Genomic DNA, 22,499 nt, shown 5'->3' with positions numbered 1-22,499 from the left:
AATTATCTATCTATATATATAATTGCCTTATTCTGTCTGTCTGTCTGTCTGTCTGTCTGTCTGTCTATCTGTCTGTCTGTCATGCTCCGAAATTGTGTCCTTACGGTGACACAAAGCTGATTGGCCGCTGGGCTCGCCATGGCCCCGCCCCCCCACACGGATTGGCCGCTTGCCCAGGCTGCGCCCCCACACGGATTGGCCAGCCGCTCGCCCAGGCTCCGCCCCCCCCCCACAGATTGGCCTCTCGCCCCGGCACCCTGCAGGCATTGGCAATTCGGCCACGCCACGCCCCGCCCCCCTCACGCAATGCACGCTAGCTCTGGCCCCGCCCCCTCCCTCCCCCGCGCATTTCCCGAACTGACACGGCTGTCACGGAGATGAGTACGGTACTCCCTCCCCCCCCCGGCCCCCGCTCCCCGGCCCCCGCTCGCACGGGAGTGGTGTGGATACGTTGGTAACCATGCTCGCATGGTTACAAGCGCTGTCACGGAGGTGAGTACTGTACTCCCTCCCCCCCCCCCGGCCCCCGCTCGCACGGGAGTGGTGTGGATACGTTGGTAACCATGCTCGCATGGTTACAAGCGCATCAAGGTCCTGCTGCCTGCTGCGGCGGAAGATCCACACGCACACACACAAACATACACACACATCAGATCACACTCACTCTCACACACACCTCACACACGCCTCACATCGCATCCACATACTCACAACATCCTGGGATATCGCTTGCTTCTCGGCCTCGATACTGTGCTGTTGTGACCTTCCAGGACCTGACGGAGGATCACATGGCCAGAGGCATGTGATATCTCCTGATGTTGTGAGTATGAGCGCCTAAGTGCGATATCGTCAGTGTCTGTGTGTGTGAGTGGATGCGATCGGGTGTGTGTGAGTGGATGCGATCAGGTGTGTGTGAGTGGATGCGATCGGGTGTGTGTGAGTGGATGCGATCGGGTGTGTGCGAGTGGATGCGATCGGGTGTGTGTGAGTGGATGCGATCGGGTGTGTGAGTGTCGGCAGAGGAGCACGGCGTGCTGGAGGAGGCTGGGAGCAGAGAGGCTGATCATGGGGAAGGCTGATGCTGGGGGAGGCTGGGACGAGGGAGGCTGATGCTGGTGGAGGCTGATGCTTGGGGAGGCTGATGCTGGGGGAGGCTGGAAGGAGAGAGGCTAATGCTGGTGGAGGCTGATGCTTGGGGAGGCTGATGCTGGGGGAGACTGGGAGGGGAAGGCTGATGCTGAGGGAGGCTGGGAGGAAGGAGGCTGGGAGGAGAGAGGTTGATCCTGGGGAAGGCTGGGAACGGGAGGCTGATGCTGAGGGAGGCTGGAAGGAGAGAGGCTGATGCTGGGGGAGGCTGGAAGGAGAGAGGCTGATGCTGGTGGAGGCTGATGCTTGGGGAGGCTGATGCTGGGGGAGACTGGGAGCGGAAGGCTGATGCTGAGGGAGGCTGGGAGGGGGAGGCTGGGAGGAAGGAGGCTGGGAGGAGAGAGGCTGATCCTGGGGAAGGCTGGGAAGAGGAGGCTGATGCTGAGGGAGGCTGGAAGGAGAGAGGCTGATGCTGGGGGAGGCTGGAAGGAGAGAGGCTGAGGCTGGGAGGAGAGAGGCTGATGCTGGGGAAGGCTGATGCTGAGGGAGGCTGGGAGGGGAAAGCTGATGCTGGGGAAGGCTGGGAGGAGAGAGGCTGATCCTGGGGAAGGCTGGGAGACGGAGGCTGATGCTGGAGGAGGCTGGAAGGAGAGAGGCTGATGCTGGCGGAGGCTGATGCTGGGGGAGGCTGGAAGGAGAGAGGCTGATGCTGGTGGAGGCTGATGCTTGGGGAGGCTGGGAGAGGAAGGCTGATGCTGAGGGAGGCTGGGAGGAGGGAGGCTGGGAGAGGTAGGCTGAGAGAAGAGAGGCTGATGCACACACACACATACACACACGCGTGCGCACTGCACAACACACCACACACACACACACACACACTGGGAACCACAAACAACTGCCCTACACAGACACCCACACACACAGACAACGCTGGACACACACACAACACCCAACACACAAACACCGCGGCACACACAAATATACGCACATACCGCACAACACACACATTGCACAAAACATACCTCCCCCCAAAACACACCACACACACACAAACCGCGCAACACACACACAACGCTACACACACACAGCGCTCCACAAACAACGCAACACACGCAACACACATACAACACCGCTCTCACACCCAGACAACACCCAGAACATGTACAGCCCCTACACAAACACTTGGTAACTACACACAACAACATCTCTATATATATATATATATATATATATATATATAACAAAAATCATACATGAACTACACAATACGTAAATTCTAGAATACCCGATGCGTAGAATCGGGCCACCTTCTAGTATATATATAATTGCCTTATTCTGTCTGTCTGTCTATCTGTCTGTCTGTCTGTCTGTCTGTCTTGCTCCAAAATTGTGTCCTTACGGTGACACAAAGCGGATTGGCCACTGGCCCCGCCCCCCCCGCACGGATTGGTCGCTCGCCCTGGCTCCCCCCCCACACTGATTGGCCGGCCGCTTGCACAGGCTCCGCCCCCCACACGGATTGGCCTCTCGCCCCGGCACCCTGCACGTATTGGCAACTGGGCCACGCCCCTCCCCCCTCACGCAATGCACGCTCGCTCTGGCCCCGCCCCCCGCACGCATCCCCCGAACTGACACGGAGACACGACTACCAGGTGAGTACTGTACCCCCGGGAGCTCACACCAGCATACTCCGCCATCCCAGCCGACACAAACCCTCGCATTGCTGGGGTTTGCCGCCGTATGCTGGTGTGGGCTCCCGTGCGAGTGGGGGACGTGATGCGCTGGTAACCATGGTAGCATAGTTACCAGCGCATCAAGGTCCTGCAGCAGCGGAAAATACACACACGCACACACATAACAACACACACATACACACACACACATCAGATCACACTCACTCTCACACACACCTCACACACACCTCACATCGCATCCACACACTCACAGCATCCGGAGATATCGCTTGCTTCTCGGCCGCGATACTGTGCTTTGAGCTTCCAGGACCTGCCGGAGGATCACATGGCCAGAAGCATGTGGTATCTCCGGATGTTGTGAGTATGAGCGCGTATGTGCAATATCGTCAATGTGTGTGTGCGTGAGTGTATGCGATCGGGTGTGCGTGTGAGTGTATGCGATCGGGTGTGCGTGTGAGTGTATGCGATCGGGTGTGTGTGAGTGTATGCGATCGGGTGTGTGTGAGTGTATGCGATCGGGTGTGTGTGTGAGTGTATGCGATCGGGTGTGTGTGAGTGTATGCGATCGGGTGGGTGTGAGTGTATGCGATCGGGTGGGTGTGAGTGTATGCGATCGGGTGGGTGTGTGTGTGTGTGAGTGTATGCGATCGGATCTGTGAGTGTCGGCAGAGGAGCACGGCGTGCTGGAGGAGGCTGGGAGGAGAGAGGCTGATCCTGGGGAAGGCTGGGAGGGGGAGGCTGATGCTGGGGGAGGCTGATGTTGGGGGAGGCTGGGAGGGTGTAGGCTGATGCTGGGGGAGGCTGTTGCTGTGGGAGGCTGGGAGGAGAGAGGCTGATGCTGGGGGAGGCTGATGCTGGGGGTGGCTGGGATGGGGGAGGCTGATGCTGGGGGAGGCTGGAAGGAGAGAGGCTGATGCTGGGGGAGGCTGATGTTGGGGGAGGCTGGGAGGGTGTAGGCTGATGCTGGGGGAGGCTGGAAGGAGAGAGACTGATGCTGGGGGAGGCTGATGGAGGGGGAGGCTGATGCTAGGGGAGGCTGTGAGGAGAGAGGCTGATGGTGGAGGAGGCTGGGAGGAGAGAGGCTGACGCTGGGGGAGGCTGGGAGGAGAGAGGCTGATGCTGGGGGAGGCTGGGAGGAGAAAGGCTGATGCATGGGGAGGCTGGGAGGCGGAGGCTGATGCTGGGGGAGGCTGATGCTGGGGGAGGCTGGAAGGAGAGAGGCTGATGCTGGGGGAGGCTGATGCTGGGGGAGTCTGGGAGGGGGAGGCTGATGCTCGGGGAGGTTGGGAGGAGGGAGGCTGGGAGGAGAGAGGCTGATGCTGGGGGAGGCTGATGCTGGGGGAGGCTGGAAGGAGAGAGGCTGATGCTGGGGGAGGCTGATGCTGGGGGAGGCTGGAAGGAGAGAGGCTGATGCTGGGGGAGGCTGATGCTGAGGGAGGCTGGGAGGTGGAGGCTGATGCTGGGGAACGCTGGGAAGAGGGAGGCTGGGAGGAGAGAGGCTGAACCTGGGGAAGGTTGGGAGGAGGGAGGCTGGGAGGAGAGAGGCTGATGCTGGGGGAGGCTGATGTTGGGGGAGGCTAGAAGGAGAGAGGCTGATGCTGGGGGAGGCTGATGCTGGGGGAGGCTGGAAGGAGAGAGGCTGATGCTGGGGGAGGCTGATGCTGGGGGAGGCTGGGAGGGGGGGCTGGGAGGAGAGAGGCTGATGCTGGGGGAGGCTGAGGCTGGGAGGAGAGAGGCTGATGCTGGGGACAGAGAAGCTGATGCTGTGAGGAGAGAGGCTGATGCTGTGAGGAGAGAGGCTGATGCTGGGAGGAGAGAGGCTGATGCTGGGGGCAGAGAGGCTGATGCTGGTGCAGCATGGGGGATGGAGCACGATGGGGTGTGCGCAGCATGGGGGATGGAGCACGATGGGGAGTGCGCAGCATGGGGGATGGAGCACGTTTGGGAGTGCGCAGCATGGCGGATGGAGCACGTTTGGGAGTGCGCAGCATGGCGGATGGAGCACGATGGGGGGTGCGCAGCATGGGGGATGGAGCACGATGGGAGGTGCACACCTCCCCCCAACACACACACACACAACACACCACACACACACTGGGAACCACAAACACCGCCCTACACAGACACCCACACACACAGACAACGCTGCACACACACAACACCCAACACAAACACCGTGGCATACATAAATATACGCACATACCACGCAACACACACATTGCACAAAACATACCTCCCCCAAAACACACCACACCCACACAAACCGCGCAACACACACACACACAACGCTACAGACACACAGCGCTCCACAAACAACGCAACACACGCAACACACATACAACACCGCTCTCACCCCCCGCCACACCCAGACAACACCCAGAACATGTACAGCCCCTACACAAACACTTGGTAACTACACACAACAACATCTATATATATATATATAACAAAAATCATACATGAACTACACAATACGTAAATTCTAGAATACCCGATGCGTAGAATCGGGCCACCTTCTAGTCTATCCTATATCTATCTATTATCTGTCTGCCTATCTCTCTATTATATATCTGTCTATATCTATGTATCTCTATTATCTATCTATTATCTATCTATCTTTCTATTATCCATCCATCAATCTTTCTATTATCTATCTATCTATCTATCTATCTATCTATCTGTCTGATATCTATTTGCCTATCATCTATCCAGCGTCAGTCTGGTACACAGACACCAGTCAATGCCCCAGAAAGCTCTCTTAGGCTGCTTTCACACATCCGGTTTTTGCAGTGCGGCTCAATCCAACTTCAAAACCTATGCAACAGATGCGGCGAAAAAAACGGATCCGTTGCATAAGTTTTTCCATGCAGCCCGTCGGTTTTTTGACGGATGCGGCTTGATACTGAGCATGCGCAGTGTAAAAAACCGCATCCGGCGACCATAGACTTGCATTGTAAATCGCGCCGCATCTCGCCAGATCTGGCGCAATGCGGTTTTTGCGGCACACAAAAAAAGTGCCAGGTAACGTTCCATCCGGCCGCCGCATGGGCTAAATATGCCGAATCCGGCAAAAAACGGACACAATGCAAGGCCATGCGGCACAATACGGCGCTAATGCAAGTCTATGCGGAAAAAACGCAACCGGCGGCAAAAAAAAAAGGTTGCGTTTTTTCTGCAAAGCGCCATATAGTGCCGCTCAGCAAAAACCGGATGTGTGAAAGCAGCCTAACTGAATAAGGGACCCACCGGCAGGGGCACCACTGGCATCAAAGATCCAGAGCTCCGACCCAGAACTTCTTGGCCGGAGCCCTGAGTCTTCTGCAACCACCGCACTGAACTATGTCGGCGTCACCCCGATACAGTTCAATCCTGTGACAGAGCACAGAGCTCCCTGCTCTATCACTGTCCATCTCCTAAGCCACAGACCGCTGCAGGCCTGTGTCTTAGAAGACCGTATATCCACAAGGGCAGAGCAGTGACATCATTGCATCGCGCTGCCTCCGCAGGCCACCATAGAAAAGAATACGGAGGCTGCGGTGCTGGAAATCAGGATTAGGTGAGTATAATTTTTTTTATGTCTATATGGGATCTGTGCGGGCTCCTGTTGTATATAAGAGGCTGTGTGGGGGCATCTGCTGTGCATAGCAGGCTGTGTGGGGGCTCCTGCTGTGTATAGGAGGCTGTGTGGGGGCTCCTGCTGTGTATAGGAGGCTGTGTGGGGGCTCCTGCTGTGTGCAGGAGGCTGTGTGGGGGCTCCTGCTGTGTGCAGGAGGCTGTGTGGGGGCCCCTGCTGTGTGCAGGAGGCTGTGTGGGGGCCCCTGCTGTGTGCAGGAGGCTGTGTGGGGGCCCCTGCTGTGTGCAGGAGGCTGTGTGGGGGCCCCTGCTGTGTGCAGGAGGCTGTGTGGGGGCCCCTGCTGTGTGCAGGAGGCTGTGTGGGGGCCCCTGCTGTGTGCAGGAGGCTGTGTGGGGGCCCCTGCTGTGTATAGGAGGCTGTGTGGGGGCCCCTGCTGTGTATAGGAGGCTGTTTGGGGGCCCCTGCTGTGTATAGGAGGCTGTGTGGGGGCTCTTGCTGTGCATAGGAGGCTGTGTGGGAGCTCCTGCTGTGCATAGGAGGCTGTGTGTGGGCTCCTGTTGTGCGTAGGAGGCTGTGTGGGGGCTCCTGCTGTCTGTAGGAGGCTGTGTGGGGGCTCCTGCTTTGTGTAGGAGGCTGTGTAGTGGCTCCTGCTGTGTATAGGAGGCTGTGTGGGGGCTCCTGCTGTGTATAGGAGGCTGTGTGGGGGCTCCTGCTGTGTATAGGAGGCTGTGTGGGGGCTCCTGCTGTGTATAGGAGGCTGTGTGGGGGCTCCTGCTGTGTATAGGAGGCTGTGTGGGGGCCCCTGCTGTGTATAGGAGGCTGTGTGGGGGCCCCTGCTGTGTATAGGAGGCTGTGTGGGGGCTCTTGCTGTGCATAGGAGGCTGTGTGGGAGCTCCTGCTGTGCATAGGAGGCTGTGTGGGAGCTCCTGCTGTGCATAGGAGGCTGTGTGTGGGCTCCTGCTGTGTGTAGGAGGCTGTGTAGGGGCTCCTGCTGTGTATAGGAGGCTGTGTGGGGGCTCCTGCTGTGTATAGGAGGCTGTGTGAGGGCTCCTGCTGTGTATAGGAGGCTGTGTGGGGGCTCCTGCTGTGTATAGGAGGCTGTGTGGGGGCTCCTGCTGTGTATAGGAGGCTCTGTGGGGGCTCTGGCTGTGTATAGGAGGCTGTGTGGGGGCTCCTGCTGTGCATAGGAGGCTGTGTGAGGCTCCTGCAGCGATTTGCATATAGTTGTGTGGCCTCTAGAGTTAACTCCTCCTGTGGACCCCAGACACCCCAGTCTGACCCTGCATCCATCTATCTTTTCTATAGTATCTATGTATGTGTGATGTATATTGTGTAATTTATGCAGTGGCAGTGACTGGGCGTGTCGGTGATGGTGGCCATTGCTATTTCCTCGGATGCATGGTTGAACACCATTGAGGACTGGATGGCCACTGGCTCCTTGTTTCACCCTTGCTCTGCAGCTGTGGGCCCTGGATAGGTGTAATGACATCAGGGGGAGCCTGGGATCTGATGCCAGTGGGCCCTGCAGCTGCGGCCAGAGTGGATGCAGAGCATGTGTAGGGGGTAATAGATACATATATATATTTACTAGCTGTAGTACCTGGCGGTGCCCGGGATAGTAACTGTCTCTCTCCCTCTCTCCACTCTCTGTCTCCCTCTCTCTCTCTTTGTGTTTCTGTCTCTGCGTGTCTGAGCTTGTGTTTGTATGTATCTCTGTGTGTCTCTGTCTCTGTGTATCTCTGTCTCTGTGACTATATCTGTGTCTCTGTGTCTGTCTCTGTGTGTCTCTGTGTGTTTTTGTCTTTGTGGGTCTCTGTGTGTGTCTGTCTGTGTATCTCTGTCTGTGTCTGTCTCTGTGTGTCTCTGCCTCTGTGTCTCTGCCTCTGTGTCTGTGTGTGAATGTGTCTCTGTATGTGTCTGTGTTTCTGTGTGTGTCTTTGTCTCTGTATGTGTGCCTCTGTGTGTCCATGTGTGTGTGTCTCTGTCTGTGTGTCTCTGTCTATGTCTGTGTCTCCGTCTCTTTCTCTGTGCCTCTGAATCAGTCTTTGTGTGTCTATGTCTCTGTGTGTCTCTTTATCAGTCTCTGTAGCAGTCTGTCTCTGTGTGTGTCTTTGTGTGTCTCTGTATCAGTCTCTGTCTCTGTGTGTCTCTGTGTCTCTCTCTCTTTGTCTCTGTGTGTCTCTTCTCTGTCTCTGTATCAGTCTCTGTGATTCTATGTCTGTGTCTATGTCTCTGTGTGTCTGTTTCTGTGTGTCTCTTTCAGTCTGTGTCCCTGTCCCTGTGTGTGTCCCTGTCCCTGTATGTGTCTCTGCATCAGTCTCTGTGTGTGTGTGTGTGTCTGTGTGTGTGTGCCTCTCTCTGTGTCTCTGTTTCTGTGTCTGTCTCTGTCTCTGTATCAGACTCTGTGTCTCTGTGTGTGTCTGTGTTTGTCTCTATTGACATTATATTATCTGACACATTACCTGTCTTAAAAAAAGAATGTCCTTTGTTGCCTATAGCAACCAATTACAGCTCTTATTAATGACCTGTAGTTCCCAGCGCCATTGATTTTTAGTGTAAGCAAGTTTTTGCTTGTAATGTAAAGTGCGGGGTTAAAATTTCTCATCAAAACATAGTCTGTGACGTTCCCTGAGTCACATGAGGCGTCTGTGCAAAATTTCGTGATTGTAAATGTGACGGTGCGGATTCCTTTATTGGACGGATACACGCACACACATACACTCAGCTTTATATATTAGATTATACACCCTACATATGCCCTGTACATGTCACATATAGTGTGTAATGTAATGTAATTCTGAATATTGACCTGCCATATCCTATAGGTGTGTAATATGCACTATGTTAGGATTTCACTTGCTGATTCGAGTAGTTGTCACCTGATCGCTCACATGTGATTTGCAACGTGTGGTCATCTGCAGAATGACGTCTCCTCCTGTTCCTCTCAGACGTCATTCAGCAGATGACCCCGAGTCTGAAAATCACTGGTGAGTGATTTCATTGGCAAATTAAATCCTAACAGTGTGTATTACACATTTTGGGGGTTCGACCAGTCAATGTGCAGCAGAGCAGGGAGAAGCAATTGGGCACCGGCCCCCCGGGCTCCTCATCCTGACTGCATCGTCCTCGGCAGAGATAAAATGTGTCTCATCTGAAATGTGGAAGCATCAGAGTAAAATATTCACGACTGCAATAATGGAGCCGGTGTCTGATTCCTTCCACGCGGGGGTCGTGCAGGAGGAATCAGCTGTCAGATTCCTTACCTGGTAGAAAATAACAGTGGAGTATCATATGTTACATGGCGTCACTGCCATCTGCACATCACATGGAATGGTTTAGGGGATGTTCACACGGGGCATCTTTTTTACCACAAATATGCAGTGTTTTTGTCCCAAGAATGCACCAAAAATGCACCGCGCCAAAAACGCATAAAAAAAATGCAATGTGTTTTTGACACATTTGTACCGCGTTTTGCCCAATGCGGTTTTTAAGTCTAATCTATTGCCTGGAAGGGCTCAAAAACGAAAACGCTAAAAGAACTGACAGCTGCATCTTCAAAAACGCAGCCAACAAAAGATGCTCAGTGTGGACAGCAAAAGAGCAATCCCATAGACTTTGCTGGGAGGAGGAAGTGCATACAGGGGCATCTGTGTGACCTCAAAAATGCAACAAAAGATGTCCTGTGTGAACTTAGCTTTAATGTTGTTATGAACGCCATTCTATCAATGTAATGCATCGTCAGCAGCTGAGGTGTATTATGAGGTTCTGCAGCAGCTGAGGTGTGTATTATGGGGTTCTGCAGCAGCTGAGTTGTGTAGTATGATGAGGTCCTGCAGCAGCTGAGTTGTGTATGATGAAGTCCTGCAGCAGCTGAGGTGTGTATTATGGGGTTCTGCAGCAGCTGAGGTGTGTATTATGAGGTTCTGCAGCAGCTGAGGTGTGTATTATGGGGTTCTGCAGCAGCTGAGTTGTGTAGTATGATGAGGTCCTGCAGCAGCTGAGTTGTGTATGATGAAGTCCTGCAGCAGCTGAGGTATGTATTATGGGGTTCTGCAGCAGCTGAGGTGTGTATTATGGGGTTCTGCAGCAACTGAGGTGTGTATTATGGGGTTCTGCAGCAGCATAGGTGTGTATTATGGAGTTCTGCAGCAGCTGAGGTGTGTATTATGGGGTTCTGCAGCAGCTGAGGTGTGTATTATGGGGTTCTGCAGCAGCTGAGGTGTGTATTATGGGGTTCTGCATCAGCTGAGATGTGTATTATGGGGTTCTGCAGTAGCTGAGGTGTGTCTTATGGGGTTCTGAAGCAACTGAGGTGAATTATGAGATTTTGCAGCAGCTGAGATGTGTAAAATGAGGTTCTATAGCATCTGAGGTGTGTATTTTGAGGTTCTGTAGCAGCTGAGGTGTGCATTATGAAGTTCTAGAGAATATTACATTATTTGGTGTGGATTTATCTTACAAATTTTCCAACAAAATTATTTGCAGCATTGCCAAATGGGGTGTGCCCAGTCTGGTTAATAAAGGGATTACAATATATATGCCATAGTTCTTCCATACACCGTGCCCCTCCCTCATGGTGTATATGTGGTGCTGCACCTCAGTCTGTTCAGGTCATTTTAGCTGAGAGGCAGCGACACATACACAGCGCCCCCCGTCCTTATGGTGTGTATGTGGCGCTGCACCTCAGTCTGTTCAGGTCATTGGAGCTGAGAGGCAGTGACACATACACAGCGCCCCCCATCCTCATGGTGTATATGTGGTACTGCACCTCAGTCTGTTCAGGTCAGTGGAGCTGAGAGGCAGTGACACATATAACCTGAGGACTCTTTATTATGTATAAAGCAGAGATTTTTTTCTAATTTCGTACATTCCCCTTTAACATCTGTATTTTGGACTTTTTGGTCCGGAGTACACGCAGCATCGGCCGCCGGCTCCATGGTGCCTTGTCTGGTATCATCTGGTACATTTATCCTCAGGATTTGAATAGTAGATGTTGATCCCACCAATGGGACCTCGACTTGCGCCGCTCTAAGTGTATAGGAATTTGTACCATCTCTCCACAAAGAGTGGCAGCGCCTCATTCTTCAGATACATGTGCGCCCCATTGGGGGGAGGATCCATATGTACCATCCATAGTGTAATATCCAGGCATACAGCATGTACGAGATGAGAAGACCCCAATAACAATAATTTCAGATGTGGTGCAATTAATGTGGATTGAGAATCAGATTCTCCAGCACAAATCTGGAGGACTTTATTGTATATTTGAAGAAATCAATTTTCTTAGGATATAAAAAAAAATGGCCTCTGGTCCTCGTTTGTTTCCTGGAAACTGGGTACAAAATCAGTAGGGGGGGGGGCACCAAAGGACAGTTTTGCGCAGGGCGCCATACAGGCTAAGGCCGGCCCTGTTCATATGTTGTGGTCACCTCCTGATTGTTACTACATTTTGTAAAATTGTTTTACTTTCCTGTATGACGGACACAGTAGCCTTTCTTTTCTTACTATATTATGAGAGGTCATCCAAATTATTTCTCTGTGTTACTTGTAATTTCCATGTGACGTTTGTACAGAGAAATATTCCTGGCCTTACCTTATCTTACATCATACAGGAATGCGGTGTGAGTAACAGACATGCCACAATCCTATATCCTCTACATAACGTCCCAGGACAAAAACGCTGGATCTACAGAGCAGTAAATAATTGTGTAAAAACAAACAAGCTTTGATTAAATATAATTTTTTATCTACGTTGTGAAAAAAAAAATTCTATGGAAAAAATCTGATTAAAAGTGGTGCCCCATGGGCGTTACTAGGCTTTTAAAATACCTTGGAAAACTTGGACACTAGTTCCCTCACGGAAGGAGCAAAGCATGAGTAGATGAATTGTTTCACAATATAGGTTTGTGTCCCACCAACAATCTGGTCTAGTATACTTCCAAAGTGTACCTGTCGCGGGCGGAGGAGGGGACGCCGTGCTCTCCCACTGCCCGGGTCCGGCTGCTGCGGCTGCTGCTCGGTGGTGGCTCGAGCGGTGGGCCGGATCCCGGGGACTCGAGCGGCACTCCACGCCCGTGAGTGAAAAGGGGAATGGTTTTGGGGATTTATTGTCTGTGACGCCACCCACGGTTGTGGTGAGATTGGTGACACCACCGCTGCTCTAGACGGGGATCCCGGGAGCGATGACAGGGAGCAGCCTGGATGTTGGTTCTCCCCTCCGTGGGTAAGGGGTTGGTTGTCCCGGGGCCCGGTGCGGGGTAGGGATGGATGGCAGGCGGGTTACCGGACCTGGCGAGGTGCAGGGTCGCGGGGGCAGCGCTGTGCCACACGGCACGGTGGTATTCACTCAGCCAATGATGTACACAAAGTCTCCGGTAAAACAAACGGCTGGATGGACGGGTCCCACAGACGGCTGCGGTGTTTCTCCTCCCGGCAGGTTGATGGTGACTGTCTTTCCCTGCACCTGTGTAGTGTAAATGGTTCCAATGGGTTCCCACCGGTAACCCGCTCCCCAGCTTTGATGGTGGCTGAAGGAGCCCCTTTTGCCCGCAGGCTCTGGCCCTGGGAACTTTAGCCTTGGCGGTGACTGTGTTTCCCTCTCTCGGTTGGACTGATGCCTTCTATCGGGACTTGGTTGCTGGGAAACCCCGGAGGCTCCCTTCGCTAACGGATTTGACAATTTCAGCGGCGACTCCTAGCCTTATCGGGGTCCGTAAGCCCTGCCGGTTGGTGCTGACTTCTCTTTGCGTACCGGTCCGGTACCGCCGGGCCACCGCCCATCCACGGTCCTTACGGCTAGCTCCAATAGGCCTCTCCTGCAGACGGTCACCACCGTCTGCCAACCCTGCTGTGTCGTCCGGGCCACACACCCGGACGCTGTCAGTCTGCTCCTTTTCCACTTCACTCCTACTCCACTACTCTCCAAACTCAACTACTCCTCAACTACTACCACTCAACAACTGGCTTTTCCCGCCTCCAGGACTGTGAACACCTCGGTGGGCGGGACCAACCGCCTGGCCCACCCCCTGGTGTGGACATCAGCTCCTGGAGGGAGGCAACAAGGGTTTTTGTTTGACTTAGGTGTGCCTGACCGGGGTGTGTAGGTGTAGTTCCTGTGACGTCCTGGCTTGTCCAGGGCGCCACATTCCCCCTTAGTAAAATGCAGACCGTCCGCGGGCTGCCCGTCCATCACCGGTTTTATTTTCACAACTGAAAAGAGATAAAACGGTAAAACATGTAAAACATTTTTCAATCTTCCCACATCGGGAGGCACATACTTAAACGTTGCTAACGGTAACGGCTTCCGCTCTCTCCCACCCAAGCAACCTGGCCCTGATGCTGCCCCTAAGCAAACGGGCAGCACCCCTTGACCCCAGTCCAGCACAAGTTGCACGAGCGGATTCTGTCCTTTTCAGGGGACCCACGTCCATGGGGAACCCCTGAAACCCCCAAGAGGATCGCCACCGGTTGCGGTAGTGGCGGGCCTGGGCCATCTCTTCACTCCAGGCCCATCCTCCAAATCAGCCTCTCCGGAGGCGGTAACAGTAAAGCCAACAAACATATTTTTATTTACACACCACAAGTTCGTGGTTGCCCTGCCAGTTCTCGGGTTTGTCCGTAGCAGTTTCTACGCATTGGGTTGTAAACAGTCACCACGGGGACAACAGTTGCCGGCAACGACCGGTTTAAATCAGAGTTGTCAATCAGGTGAACTTCGGTTTATTCTTCCTTATCATTCATTAAACTTTCAAAACGGTACTTGTGGTCCCAATGGGGACAACTTGCAACGGGAGACCGCTGACCTCACGGGGCACTTTCGTCCTCCCCACCCGGCTCTGGGTGGAAGAACATGGGCACCAGCCCCTCCAGCGCATAGCAGGCGCGGTGATGAAGGGACGCCCGATACCCGTTATTTCCGCTCCGGGGGATGTAAGTGGCCTCCATGTCATGCAGGGCGATGACTCCTTCGTCTTCTTCCGAAACAGGCTCGATATCAGGCCCGGAGTCACTATCGTTCGTCCCTGCGCCAGGCGGGTTGCTGCCAGCTGCCACAGTCTCCAGACTCGCCACTCTCTCGGCCACTGTTACGAAGGGGTGTATGCCCGACGGGCCAGGCGCAGCGCGGTGCACGGGCAAGGAGGATGGAGGCGTAATGGGGGCCAGGGGCAGACCGGGTCCCTCAGCCGCAACGGCCGGTCCCTCGGGGACACAGGGGCGTGGGTCACTCACCAGCTCCTCCATCATGGCCTCCATTCCATAAACCCGGGCGACTGCAGCTACCTCCTCCACCTCCGCGGTCCACTGCTCCATCAGCCTACATATCTGACTCCAGTAGTGTCGGCAGATCCCTGCCGTTCGGGCCCTCAGCCATGCCGCTGTTCCGGCCACCGGCTCGGTAGCCTCCGCATAGCTGGGTGGAGCGGACATTCTTTGCAGGGGTCAGCGAATCGTGGGGTCCCGGCATCCCTGCTTTTATAGCCGCGGGCTACATGCGGCCAGACGCCATCAGTCCCCCTTCTTCTTTTTCCGGCTCCTCCTCTACAGGGGCGGGGTTTCGGCCTTCGCGCCTCCACTGCTCGAGGAGACGCTCGAGCGGGGATTTTTCGCGCCCAAGATGGCGGCTTCACAAATTTTTTGGCCGGACACCTCCGGCGGTCACAAGGCGCACCTCTACCAGACGGCAGAGCAGTAAGATCCTGTTCGTGACGCCAAGTTGTCGCGGGCGGAGGAGGGGACGCCGCGCTCTCCCACTGCCCGGGTCCGGCTGCTGCTGCTCGGTGGTGGCTCGAGCGGTGGGCCGGATCCCGGGGACTCGAGCGGCGCTCCTCGCCCGTGAGTGAAAAGGGGAATGGTTTGGGGGATTTATTGTCCGTGACGCCACCCACGGTTGTGGTGAGATTGGTGACACCACCGCTGCTCTGGACGGGGATCCCGGGAGAGATGACAGGGAGCAGCCTGGATGTTGGTTCTCCCCTCCGTGGGTAGGGGGTTGGTTGTCCCGCAGCCCGCTGCGGGATAGGGATGGATGGCAGGTGGGTTACGGGGCCTGGCGAGGTGCAGGGTCGCGGGGGCAGCGCTGTGCCACACGGCACGGTGGTACTCACTCAGCCAATGATGTACACAAAGTCTCCAGTAAAACAAACGGCTGGATGGACGGGTCCCACAGACGGCTGCGGTGTTTCTCCTCCCGGCAGGTTGATGGTGACTGTCTTTCCCTGCACCTGTGTAGTGTAAACGGTTCCAATGGGTTCCCACTGGTAACCCGCTCCCCAGCTTTGATGGTGGCTGAAGGAGCCCCTTTTGCCCGCAGGCTCTGGCCCTGGGAACTTTAGCCTTGGCCGTGACTGTGTTTCCCTCTCTCGGTTGGACTGTTGCCTTCTATCGGGACTTGGTTGCTGGGATACCCCGGAGGCTCCCTTCGCTAACGGATTTGACAATTTCAGCGGCGACTCCTAGCCTTGTCGGGGTCCGTAAGCCCTGCCGGTTGGTGCTGGCTTCTCTTTGCGTACCGGTCCGGTACCGCCGGGCCACCGCCCGTCCACGGTCCTTACGGCTAGCTCCAATAGGCCTCTCCTGCAGACGGTCACCACCGTCTGCCAACCTTGCTTTGTCGTCCGGGCCACACACCCGGACGCAGTCAGTCTGCTCCTTTTCCACTTCACTCCTACTCCACTCATCTCCAAACTCAACTACTCCTCAACTACTACCACTCAACAACTGGCTTTTCCCGCCTCCAGGACTGTGAACTCCTCGGTGGGCGGGACCAACCGCCTGGCCCACCCCCTGGTGTGGACATCAGCCCCTGGAGGGAGGCAACAAGGGTTTTTGTTTGACTTAGGTGTGCCTGACCTGGGTGTAGGGTGTGTAGGTGTAGTTCCTGTGACGTCCTGGCTTGTCCAGGGCGCCACATACCCATATAGTGACCACCACTTACATAGTTACTTAGGCTGAGAAATGACCTAGGTCCATCTAATTCAACCTTCCTCCATCAATTATATTTTGTCACTAAATCATTTATAGCCGGCAATGTTGTGTGTACTGAGGAAATCATCCAGCCCTTTTTTAAAAGCTGTTATAGTATCTGCCATTACTACCTCTTGTAGAAGGGCATTCCACAGTCTGACTGCTCTAACTGTATAGAACCCTTTCCTATTTAGATGCCGGAATCGCCTTTCTTCCACTCGTAGTGAGTGACCCCTGCTCCTTAGTATTGTCTTTGGAAGAAATAAAGGGCCCGTTACACGCTACAATATATCTAACGATATGTTGTCGGGGTCACATCGTTAGTGACGCACATCCGGCATCGTTTGACATATCGTAGCGTGTGACAGCTACAAGCGACTGTGAACAAGCAAAAATACTCACCTTATTGTTGCTCGTTGACACTTCGCTCATTTTCAAAAAAATCGATCGTCCTTCTGCGCTCCCGTTGTTCATTGTTCCCGAGGCAGCACACATCGCTCCGTGTGACACCCCGGGAACGATGAACTGCAGCTTACCTGCGTTCTGCCGGCAATGCGGAAGGAAGGAGGTGGGCGGGATGTTACGTCCCGCGCATCTCCGCCTCTCCGCTTCTATTGGGCGGCCGCTGTGTGACATTGCTGTGATGCCAAACATCCCTCCCCCTTCAGGAAGAGGATGTTCGCCGCCCACAGCGAGGTCGTTTGGAAGGTAAGTGCGTGTGACAGAGGTGACCGACTTTGTACGACATGGGCAACAAATTGCCCGTGACGCACAAACGATGGGGGCGGTTGCGATCGCACGATAAATCGCCGCGTGTAAAGCGGCCTTAAGTCATGTGCCAGTCCTTTGTATTGACCACACATGTATTTAAACATATAAATGAGATCTCCTCAGAGATGTCTCTTTTCTAAGCTAAACATATCCAACTTTTCCAACCTCTCAACATATGTGAGACCTTCCATTCCTTGCAATAATTTAGTTGCTGCCTTTGAACTGTCTCTATCTTCTGAATATTTTCTAATCAAAGATTACCGTAAATACTGGTGTAATAAATAATAACTCCACACCCTAACATGAAATCATTACTACCATACAGTGATTGCATAAAATTTGCAATAGTTCTTGTTACCATCAATAATTTTTTTTCATTATTTGTTGTTTGACTGCGTATAAAGTAATTCTAAAAATAATTCATCATTTTATTTTTTTCTGATGCCATGTGATCCCTTTTTTTAATTTGTCTATAAGCAAGATATACATTTCACATTGTCTTCAGTTTATTTTACAGGTCTTCCTATACAATATATATTATACTCTCTTTGTCATATGCATGAAAATTGAACCCTTTTTTTTTATATTTGAGCAAACCCTAAAACTGGCAGATCTAATATCATGCAATACAGAAGTATAGGAACTAAGTAAAAAAGGAAAAAAGAAATAAAAAAAAAATTCAAAATAAAGTATGAAAAAAATATTTTGCCACTAAAAATACTGTTTAAAGTAAAAAACCAAGGTAAGCAAAATAGTATGTGTTTGGTATCGCAACAACGACCCAAGATACTGTATAAAACTGTGCCATAACCCATGCAATGAACACTGGAAAGAAAAAAAAAAAGAGAGAGAAAAAACATGCTGACACAAAAAAATGAAATAAAAGCTTTCAAAAAGTCGTATGGAAAAAAAAAGAAGTTATCACTAAGGCTAAGTTTACACACTGCGTCTTTTTGACTCTGCGTTTTTGTGCTTTTTTTCCGCAAAAAACGCACAAACGCACCCGCGGCAAAAAAATCGTGGCAAAAACGCATGCGTTTTTACTGCGTTTGGGTGCGTTTTTTCCTGCATTTTGCTGCGTTTTTGCTCACTACGTTTTTATGCGTTTTTTATCAGTGAACATTGCCATTAAAGATTGTTGAAAAAAAAAAAAGAAAAAAGGTCTGATGTCATTTCCTTCTTCAATATGTTCTTCATTCTCCACTAGTGTATGCAGGAGAGCAGACAGCTGCAGAACTACAAGGCTCAGCATGCTCCATCCAGGACTGTATGTTGGAGGGAGAATCAGGGGGAGCAGACCTACAAGGCTCAGCATACTCCATCCACTAATGGATGCAGGAGAGCAGACAGCAGCTGCAGACCTACAAGGCTCAGCATACTCCATCCACTAGTGGATGCAGGAGAGCAGACAGCAGCTGCAGAACTACAAGGCTCAGCATCCTCCATCCAATAGTGTATGCAGGAGAGCAGACAGCAGCTGCCGAACTACAAGGCTAAGTATCCTCCTTCCAGGACTGTATGCAGGATTTCTTTGTCCCCCAAACAAAAAAAATGACGTGGCCTTCGCCATATTTTTGTATGCTAGCCGGGTACAGCAGGCAGGTACGGGCTGCCCCAACCCCCAGTTGGCTATTTGTACCTGGCTGGGAACCAAAAATATAGGGAAACCCTTTTTTTTAATTATTTCATGAAATAATTAAAAAAAAATGATGTGGGCTTCGCCCAATTTGTGTGTCCAGCCAGGTACAACTAGGCAGCTGGGGATTGGAATCCGCAATGCAGGGTGCCCAAGCTTTCTGGGCACCCCCGCTGCGAATTGCAGTCCGCAGCCATCCCAGAAAATGGCGCTTTCATAGAAGCGCCATCTTCTGGCGCTGTATCCATCTCTTCCAGCTGCCCTAATGCCGGGTGGCTCGCTGGGTAATAATGGGGTTAGGACTAGCTGTGTATTATCAGCTGGCCCTAAGCCTGAAATTCATGGTGTCACGCCAATATTAGACATGGCCACCATGAATTTCTAGTAAAGATAAAAAAAAAACACAAAACACAGAAAAATATTTTTATTAGAAAGAAAACACAACACAATTAGTGACTCCATCTTTATTGAAATAAAGAACCCCCCCCTCCGCAGTAATCCTGGGTCAAGGGTCCCGCACCGTCCAATCCGGATCCAATATCATCTGATCGGTTTGCTGGAAGGCAAAGCAATCAGATGATGTGTCAGGTTCAAGGGCCTGAATCACATGACACAGCAGCTGATTGTATAAATGGCTTTTATCCAATCAGCTGATGCATCAGTGCAAAATAAAAAACAAACTACACACGTCTGTGCAGCGTCGGACTGGCTACCGGAGGAAACTCCAGTAATGCCAGGCCTGGATTCAGGTACCTGCACTGCACTCCGGAGCTCTCACCTGAGCTCCGGTGTGCAGCCTGGACTTTACAGCGAGCGCCGAGTGATTGATTTCCCAGCACTTGCAGTTCAGTTCATGACAGCTGCAAACATCCCAGGCTAATCTCCGGTGCTCTCACCTGAACTCCGGAGATCACCCCTGCCTGTCTGCAGCTGTCATGAACTGACTGCAAGCGCCGGGGAATCAGTCACTCGGCGCTCGCTGTACAGTCTAGGCTGATGCATCAGTGCAAAAAAAAGAAACAAAACAAAAAAACAACTACATACGTCCGTCCTGACTCCCGTCCGACCGCTGCAGGAGCTACTGGTAATCAGTGATGAAACCTCCTGACGGCATCAGCTGATAGCCGGCCGGGCTATAAAATCCGGCGTCACCGCGAGACTTACGATCAGCTGATACGTCAGGTGACCGCATCAAGTGATCACCGCCAGGTCCTGCAAGTATCGTACGTGCCTGGGAGCCGGCACACAGCCGGAGCGGGGGTGGCGGTACCGGGAGAGGAGCTGGGAGCGGACATGGCACCGGGAGTCTGCAGACAGGCGAGTATGAGATTTTTCTACTGTTCACTTTTGATTTAGCAGCTGCTTCCACCTCCTGCACGGGAGCGGGCATGGCGCCGGGCGGGAGGTGGAAGCAGCGGTGGCGGTACCGGGAGGATTCACGCTTCTGTGTTTACTGACAGAAGGAATCCTCTTCCTGTACATGTCACTTTACTACCCACCCCTTGCGTTTATAGCTGCGTTTTTAGTCATAAAAACGCACTAAAACGCAGCTATATTTGCAATTGGCGTCTTTCATTGCGTTTTTGAACATCTCATTGAACTCAATGGGTGGAAAACGCAGTGAAAAACGCAAAAATAATTGACATGCTGCGTTTTTGTGGTGCCCACAAAAACGCAGCTAAAAATAACGCTGTGTGCAGACAGCAAAAATGAAAACTCATAGACTTTGCTGGGGAAGCAAAGTCATGCAGTTCTCTGAGCAAAAACGCACCCGAAAAATGCGCAAAAACGCCAAAAAAACGCACTGTGTGAACTTACCCTAAAAACTTCACTGCGTCCTCCAAAGAATGCGGCTCATCAATTTGGATTTGTTTCCTCTGTGCGGCCCATTTACCCGGCCAAACCTGAGACCTCCGGTTTAACAGGTAGCAGAGATGGTGCCGAGAAAAAAATGAATTAGTAAATTGCTTAGTTTAAACACATTCATTACCTCTTTGGGCCCTCTGTTGTAAGGGCCCAAAGAGGTAAGGGGGCCATTGTCACAAGACTGCTCTCAGTTACTAGCACATTTCTGGTATGAGTTTGCTTTATGATGAGTTAATGGAAACCAAATGGCCCATATAGTGTTTTTAGACAGGGCTCTAAATCCAGACTAGATGTTAATTCTTATTTCTTTTGTTTATCGATCATTGCCATGATGTTTTGTCTATATACTGTGTTGGTTAATGATGGTGTCACTTCTTGGTGATTTAACTTTCCCTGAGTTACAGTCTTCTCCTGTCAGTTTTCTGTGTCCCTCGCCTGACACATTCTCACATTACTGCCATTGACGAAGCTTACTGCTTTCTGACCTTTGACCCCTTGTAATTTACATCTGCTTTTTGGGCTAATTTTACCAGCTCACAGCTGATGAGAATTTCACTCCTATATTTAACAGGGCTCAATCATAGCAATGAAACATCCTCATAAATGAAGCACTCTGAGTATATACACTGTAAGATAATGTACTGTCTGTATATGATGTTTCCCACCTTTTCTGTATTGCAAAGTTTAAGGACTAATGTTCTAAAGTACAAGCGGTAGCATCAGAGCGTTGACATATTAAAGGGAACCTTTCAGGTCCAATATGCACCCAGAACCACAAGCAGTTCTGGGTGTATACTGCTAATCCTGCCTAACCGTCCCTGTATACATTAGCATAGATAAAGAGATCTTTAGAAAAAGTATTTCTAAAGATCTTCTACCATATGCTAATGAGCGAGGGGCATAGTTGCCCTTGTCAGTCGCCCCTCATTAACATGTTAGTACGTCCCTGTGGGTGTGCTAATGTTCCGCCCCCGTGCCAGCGGCCGAGCCGCTCGGATCCGGAGCCGCAGTGGCTCGAGGGGTCTCCGGATCTGGGGGGGTCCTTGCGGACACTCGAATAAAAAGAAGAGTGGGGGGGGGAGTATGTACAGGGGATTTGGAAAGTTCGTGACGCCACCCACGGTGGATGGTAAGATGGTGTACCACGTCTGCTGTTGGTGAGGGAGCCCAGTGGCGGTGGTATAGCAGCATGGTGTTTAACCCCTCCGTGGGTAGGGGATTTATGCCCCGGGGTCCGTTGGGATGTTGTTGATGGGGGAGCCATTGGGTAGAGGAAAAGGGGCTTTTCAGTGTACTCACTCAGTCCAGGAATAATAACACCGACAGCTTGTAAACCAGAATTCTGAGCACCACTGCAGCTTAGAGGGAGCACACTGGGATACGTGCCCTTGGTGCTGCTGTTAGCCTGTGGCCTTTTCCGTGGCACCTTCTCACTAGTTGGACCCTCAAGCTTGAATATTTTCGGGTCCCGCTCACCCGTATGGTTAACGGAGTGAGCTTGAGCTCAGGGTTCACGCGTAGGATTTCTTTGGACTGTATTGGGAAAGTCCTATCCCATTGGTGCGCTAGTACCCCGATTTTGGAGCGGGTTGGGGATGAATCTTCAAGTCTTCACCCCCGTTGGGTAAATTGCCAGGACGCGTGAAGCTACTTCCCGGCCTAGGGTCCACGTACCCCGTCGTGCCCTGGCCCCTGCCGGCGATGGCTCAAGGCCGACGGCTGCCCTGCTCGGCAGACCGTGCCCCTTGACGCGATCCCCTGCGACCGGGGTTCCAGCTCTTACCAGGCCCAGACCAACGTCTGCCACCTAGTAGTCTCCAGGAGCCCTGCTCCAGACCAGTGACCTCTCTCTCCCAGAGAGTCACTTCTTCCACCTCCTTCTCTTTTCACTCCTGTTTCACTTCTCTCA

This window comes from Anomaloglossus baeobatrachus, chromosome 4 (assembly GCF_048569485.1).
Source record: "Anomaloglossus baeobatrachus isolate aAnoBae1 chromosome 4, aAnoBae1.hap1, whole genome shotgun sequence".
NCBI lineage: Eukaryota > Metazoa > Chordata > Amphibia > Anura > Aromobatidae > Anomaloglossus > Anomaloglossus baeobatrachus.
The sequence above is the reverse complement of the archived record's forward strand: the minus strand, read 5'-3'. Positions refer to the sequence as shown.